The sequence below is a fragment of the Pan troglodytes genome, chromosome 13 (assembly GCF_028858775.2).
Source record: "Pan troglodytes isolate AG18354 chromosome 13, NHGRI_mPanTro3-v2.0_pri, whole genome shotgun sequence".
Classification (NCBI taxonomy): Eukaryota; Metazoa; Chordata; class Mammalia; order Primates; family Hominidae; genus Pan; species Pan troglodytes.
The window spans coordinates 120,352,987-120,359,685 of NC_072411.2; positions in this window are offsets into that span (position 1 = coordinate 120,352,987).

A 6,699-nucleotide genomic window follows, 5' to 3' on the forward strand; every position below is an offset into this window, starting at 1 on the left:
CCCTCTTTATTGCCTGCCTTCTTCTGCTGAACTTAATGATGTTGAGATTCGTGCCTGTTGCTACATATATCAAGAACATATTTTATTGTCGAGAGGTATTCCACCGCATGGATATGCCACAGTTTGTCTCTACATTCACCTGTGGATGGACATCTGAGTTGTTTCCAACTTGGGGCTATTACAAATAAGATTCACGTGAGTATCTGCTGACATACACTTGTTTCTCTTAGGTTTCTCTTGTGTAGACATATACTTGTTTCTCTTAGGTAAATTCCTAGGAATGACATGGGTGAGTCATTATGTTTAACTTTTTTTTTTGAGACGGAGTCTCGCTCTGTCACCCAGGCTGGAGTGCAGTGGTGTGATTTCGTCTCACTGCAAGCTCCGCCTCCTGGGTTCTTGCCATTCTCCTGCCTCAGCCTCCCAAGTAGCTGGGACTACAGGCGGCCGCCACCACGCCCGGCTAATTTTTTGTATTTTTAGTAGAGACGGGGTTTCCCCATGTTAGCCAGCATGGTCTCGATATCCTGACCTCGTAATCAGCCCACCTCAGCCTCCCAAAGTGCTGGGATTACAGGCATGAGCCACCGCGCCTGGCCATGTTTAACTTTTAAGGAACTGCCAAACTATTGCCCAAAGAGGTTGTACACTTGCCCTTCCCACCAGCAGCATGTGAGAGTTTCTGTTGCCCCCACCCCACTCCCACCAGGACTCCTGCATTTGGAGGGCAGGAAAGAGGCACAGACACAGAACTTGGACCTCTCTGTCCTTTCCTACCAACCGCTATAGTTCTTTATTGATCTCAAGTTGAGAGTACCTGGAGGGAAAGGCTGAGTCTAGATCACTCTCTGTGCAGTGTTCATTTGGCCAGACTTTGATAAGGACCATTGATGTGGACTATGTAGTACTGTGGCATAAGATCACATCCCTGTATTGTCCAAGAAGGCTTATGAAAGGGGTAGGTCATTCACTAGGCGCCTGATTGTGGTGCTTCTGAGAATAACTGTTTTGGAAGAAGTGCAGACCACACTCTATGATAAGGTGATTAGCTGCCCTACACAGATTCTAAGACACATTTTGTGGCCCCCAACAGGCAGTCACACTGTCCTTATCTGCTCTGTCTTGCAGGCACTGCCAGAGCCTCCACAGCGGTTGGGCAATACTGTGGCTCTGACCAGAGCTCTGGACGGCTTCTTGGGGTTAGGCCGCCCAGATTGCATCCCATTACCTTCACATGGAGCAAGAGTTTTGCAACAGTAGTTTCTGCCCTAGAGAGTTGGTGAGAACTTCTGCTTAGCAAACAGAAGGGAGGCTGTGGGGGGCTCCTGGAGCAATCAGATCAATAGAATTGCCACTACCCTAAAGGGCAGCAGTCCCTTTCTGGAAATGAGGCTTACTCACATGTCTTTACTAGGGCAGGATTCTTACTATAGCAGAAGAAGTCATATTCTAGCAGGAACTGCAGCACAAAATTCAGACCTTCCTGATGAATTGATTGGATGTTCGTGGGGTGGTGATGGGGGACTGGCTGAAGCCCATTTCACAGAGCAAGGAGGCTGCTCCTGGAAGAGAACTCATCAGATGGGAATCAGGGGCCAGGATTGGGGGAGCTGGACCTTCTCCCACTGTTTGGGGAAAAGAAGAGCAATGCTGAAGACCAACATCTAGCTCAACACTGCCCCTGAAGAGTCTGCACCAAGTCCAATGAAGAGCAAAAGAGTTCCAAAAAGAAATCAGAAAAGTCTGTTAGACTTTGGGGACTCTCAAGCAGAGAGACCCACGAAGATCACCATAGACCTCCCAGAGCCTGGCACTGCAAGTGCACCCGTCCTTCTTCAGTGGTGACTCTAGGGTGCATGTCCAGCAACTGCAAAGCCCAGAGAAGCATGTGGTAGACACCCCTAATAGACTCCCCCAGTCCCTGAGGAGCACATTACAGGGCTGAAGCCCAGCATGAATGCATGGCCACCGCAATCCAGGTTGTTTCTATTGACGTGACTTCATCTGTATTCATAGGCTGGGGATGCCCTGGGTAATTGGTGCAACATAATTATTTCTTTAAATTAGATGTCACTGGGATGCTCCAACGTACATCAGTTTCCCCTACCTGTCAATTCATTTAGTGCTCAACAAAAATGTATTCAGCATCTATGATATGCCAAACAATGATTGATTTGGAGATACGAAGATAAAAATATGAAAGCACTGCTTTCAAGAATCTTACCATGTGGGAAGGAGCAGCCAAATGGATGAGGAATTATAAACCCTTGGCTACATTTGCAAGGTAAAGGGAGAGTTGTCCAAACCAAAAGAGTGGGAAAGAGCATCCCAGGGAAAAGGGAAACACATGCCAAGACCCCAGAGGAAACTAGAACAGCCCCTTGGGGGTTGAGGGGACTGTAGGTGGTTCCCTGTGGCTGGAGTTAAGGGTTCCGTATTGGGGGTGGGGGGAGCCTGAAGTGACAGGGTTGGAGAAGTAACAGGAGTTAGATGGAGGGTACCAGGTGACCGGCTCGGGAGTCTGACTTTACCTGAGTGTAACCAGGGTCCTTGATGAATTTTAAGAGGAAAAGAAAGTGATCAAATTCATATATTAGGAAGCTCGTTCTGGCAGTAGATTGGAGGGTGGGTTAAAGGGGGAACTATTTGAGGTAGAGAACATTTAGGAGAGGAGGGGGAGGGGGAGAGGAGGAAGAGGAGGATGAGGAGCAACTAACAGAGCCAAGCATCATTCCAAGTGTTTATCAGTATAGACTCATTTAATCCACATAACAACCCCATGTAGGAGCTGCTCTTATTATATCCACTTCACAGATAATGAAACTGAGACCCAGTGAGATTAAATCACTTGACCAAAGTCCAGGACTAGGTAGATGGATTCTAACTCACACAGCCCAGTCTGGAACCCACAACTTTGCATGACCATTGCCTTAGGTGAGGTGAGAGAGAATAAAGTATTGCCTAACACTCTCAGTGAAGATGGTGAGGAGGAGATAGTCCGGAGTGTTCTTAAGGAGAGGAAGAGTAAGGAGCAGGTACATTTCTGGTTTGGCAGATGATTGAACAAGGAACCACTCAGGAGAAAGACGTGTCAGGAAATACAATGAGATTAGTTTTCTACATGTTGAATTTGCAACATCTGTAGGCCCTCAGGGAGATTTAAGGAGATAATTGCATGTCAGAGTTTGGAGCTTAGGGGAGACACTTGTTGGGAGCAGTAGCTATGGGAGACCCTGGCACATGTCGGATGGCAGCTGAAGCCATGAAAACCAGTGGACTCACCAAGAGGGGGCAGTAGAGTGAAAAGAGAAGAAAACCAAAGTAGAATCCTCAGGAACCTCAATATTTGAGGAATAAGTTAAGAAATAGAGCAATAAACAAGACAAGAGAGGTCAAGGGGAATAGAGGAGAATGGGTTAGTGGGATTCAGTGATATAGAGATCAAGTAAGACCTGAACGGTAACTTTCCACCATAAATAAAGATGAAAAGCATACAGCAGGCAGGAAGAAAATATCTTAACATAATTGACAAATATTCAAAACATAATTATATAAAGAGCTCCTATAAATCAATAACAAAATCAATCAATAACAAAATAACAATCCAAGGCTGGGCATGGTGGTTCACACCTGTCCCAGCAGTTTGGGAGGCCAAGGTGGGTGGCCAGGGATTCGAGACCAGCCTGGCCAACATGGCGTGAAACCCTGTCTCTACTAAAATTACAAAAATGACCCAGGAGTGGTGGTGAACACTTGTAGTCCCATCTACTCGGGAGGCTGAGGCATGAGAATGGCTTGAATTTGGAAGGCAGAGGTTGCAGTGAGCCAAGATTGCACTCCAGGCTGAGCAACAGAGTGAGACTCTGTCTCCAAAAAAAAAAAAAATTTTATTTCTTGCCATGAGCAGTGGCTTATGCCTGTAATCTCAACACTTTGAGAGGCAGAGGCAAGAGAATCACTTGAGGCCAAAAAAAAATAACAAAATAACAATCCAAAGCAAAAGGGAAACAGATAAGAATAACTAATTCAGCTGGGCCCAGTGGCTCACACCTGTAATCCCAGATATACAGGAGGCTAAGATGGCAGGATCACTTGAGGTGAGATATATACATATACATGATATAGTAGATATATCTTCTTTATTAAGAAAAGAAGGAAGGAAAACATGTTTGTATTTGCATAGAGAGAATTCCAGGAAAATGTACACACCAAGTTGTAGACAGTAGTTATCTGAGGAAAAGATATGGGTGAACAGAGGAACGGAAGAGAGACTTTCCAGCTGTGCTTTATATGCTTTTGTGCTTTTTTATTGCTTGTATTCTTTACAATATGCATGCTTTGTTTTGTCATATTAAAAGTTTTGTGTGTTTGTGTCTTTCTTTTTTGTTTCAATAGTTTTGGGGTACAGGTGGTTTTCTGTTACATGGATAAGTTCTTTAGAGGTGATTTCTGAGAGATTTTTATGCACCTGTCACCCAAGCAGTGTACACTGTACCCAATATGTAATCTTTTATCCCTCACCTCCCTCCCAACCTTCTTCCCTGCATCACCAAAATCTGCTATATCACTCTTAGGCCTTTGCATCCTCATAGCTTAGCCCCCACTTACAAATGAGAACATATGATATTTGGTTTTCCATTCCTGAGTTACTTTACTTAGAATAACGGCTTCCAGCTCTATCCAAGTTGCTGCAAAAGACATTATTTTGTTCATTTTTATGGCTGAGTAGTATTGTATGGTGTATGTAGGGAAAAGAAAGAGAGATCAGACTGTTACTGTGTCTATGTCGAAAAGGAAGACATAAGAAACTCCATTTTGACCTGTACCCTGAACAACTGTTTTGTCCTGAGATGCTGTTAATCTGTAACTTTGCCCCAACCTTGAGCTTATAAAAACATGTGTTGTATGAAATCAAGGTTTAAGGGATCTAAGGCTGTGTAGGATGTGCCTTGTTAACAAAATGTTTACAGGCAGTATGCTTGGTAAAAGTCATCGCCATTCTCCGGTTTCGATAAACCAGGGGCACAATGCACTGCGGAAAGCCACAGGAACCTCTGCCCTGGAAAGCCGGGTATCATCCAAGATTTCTCCCCATGTGATAGTCTGAAATATGGCCTTATGGGATGGGAAAGACCACACTGTCCCCCAGCCCGACACCCGTGAAAGGTCTGTGCTGAGGAGGATTAGTAAAAGAGGAAGGCCTCTTGCAGTTGAGAGAAGAAGGCCTCTGTCTCCTGCCTGCCCCTGGAAATGGAATGTCTCAGTATAAAACCCGATGGTACATTTGTTCAATTCTGAGATAGGAGAAAAACTGCCCTGTGGCAGGAGGCGAGACACGTTGGCAGCAATGCTGCTCTGTTATTCTGAGATGTTTGGGTGGAGAGAAGCATAAATCTGGCCTATGTGCACATCTAGGCATAGTATCTTCCCTTAACCTTATTTGTGACACAGATTCATTTGCTCACATGTTTTCTTGCTGACCTTCTCCCCACTATCACCCTGCTCTCCTACCGCATTCCCCTTGCTGAGATCATGAAAATAGTAATTAATAAATACTGAGGGAACTCAGAGACCAGTGCTGGTGTGGGTCCTCCATATGCTGAGCGCCGGTCCCCTGGGCCCACTGTTCTTTCTCTATAATTTGTGTCTGTGTCTTATTTCTTTTCTCAGTTTCTCATCCCACCTGATGAGATATACCCACAGGTGTGGAGGGGCAGGCCACCCCTTCAGGTGTATATAAACCACATTTTCTGTATCCACTCATTGGTTGATGGGCATTTAGGTCGGTTCCATATCTTTGCAATTGTGAATTGTGCTGCTATAAACATGTGTGTGCAAGTGTGCTTTTCACATAATGACTTCTTTTCCCTTGGATAGATACCCAGTAGTGGGATTGCTGGATCAAATGGTAGTTTCACTTTTAGTTCTTTAAGAAATCCCCACATTGTTTTCCATAGTGGTTGTACTTTGCATTCTCACCAGCAGTGTAAAAGTGGTCTCTTTTCACCACATCCATGCCAACATCTATTGTTTTTTTGACTTTTGAATTATGGCCATTCTTGCAGGAGTAAGGTGGCATCTCATTCCAGTTTTCATTTGCATTTCCCTGATGATTAGTGATGTTGAGCATTTTTTCATGTTTGTTGGCTGTTTGTATATCTTATTTTGAGAAATGTGTAATCATGTCCTTTGCCCACTTTTTGACAGGATTATTTGGTTTCTTCTTGCTGATTTGTTTGAGTTCCTTGTAGATTCTAGACACTAGATTCTAGTCCTTTGTCAGATGCTTATTTTGCTGATTTGAGTTCCTTGATTCTGGATACTAGTCCTTTGTCTGAATACACAGTTTTCTAATATTTTCTCCCACTCTGGGCTGTCTGTTTACTCTGCTGGTTATTTCTTTTGCTATGCAGGAGCCTTTTAGTTTAATTAGGTCCCATTTATTTATTTTAGTTTTCGTTGCATTTGCTTTTGGGATCTTAGTCATAAATTCTTTGCCTAAGCCAATATCCAGAAGAGTTTTTCCAAAGTTATCTTCTAGAATGTTTATGGTTTCAGGTCCTAGATTTAAAGTCTTTGATCCATCTTGAGTTGATTTTTGTATATGGTGGGAGATGGGGATCCAGTTCCATTCTTCTACATGTGGTTTCCCAGCACCTTTTATTGAAATGTCCTTTACTCAGTTTATGTTTTTGTTTG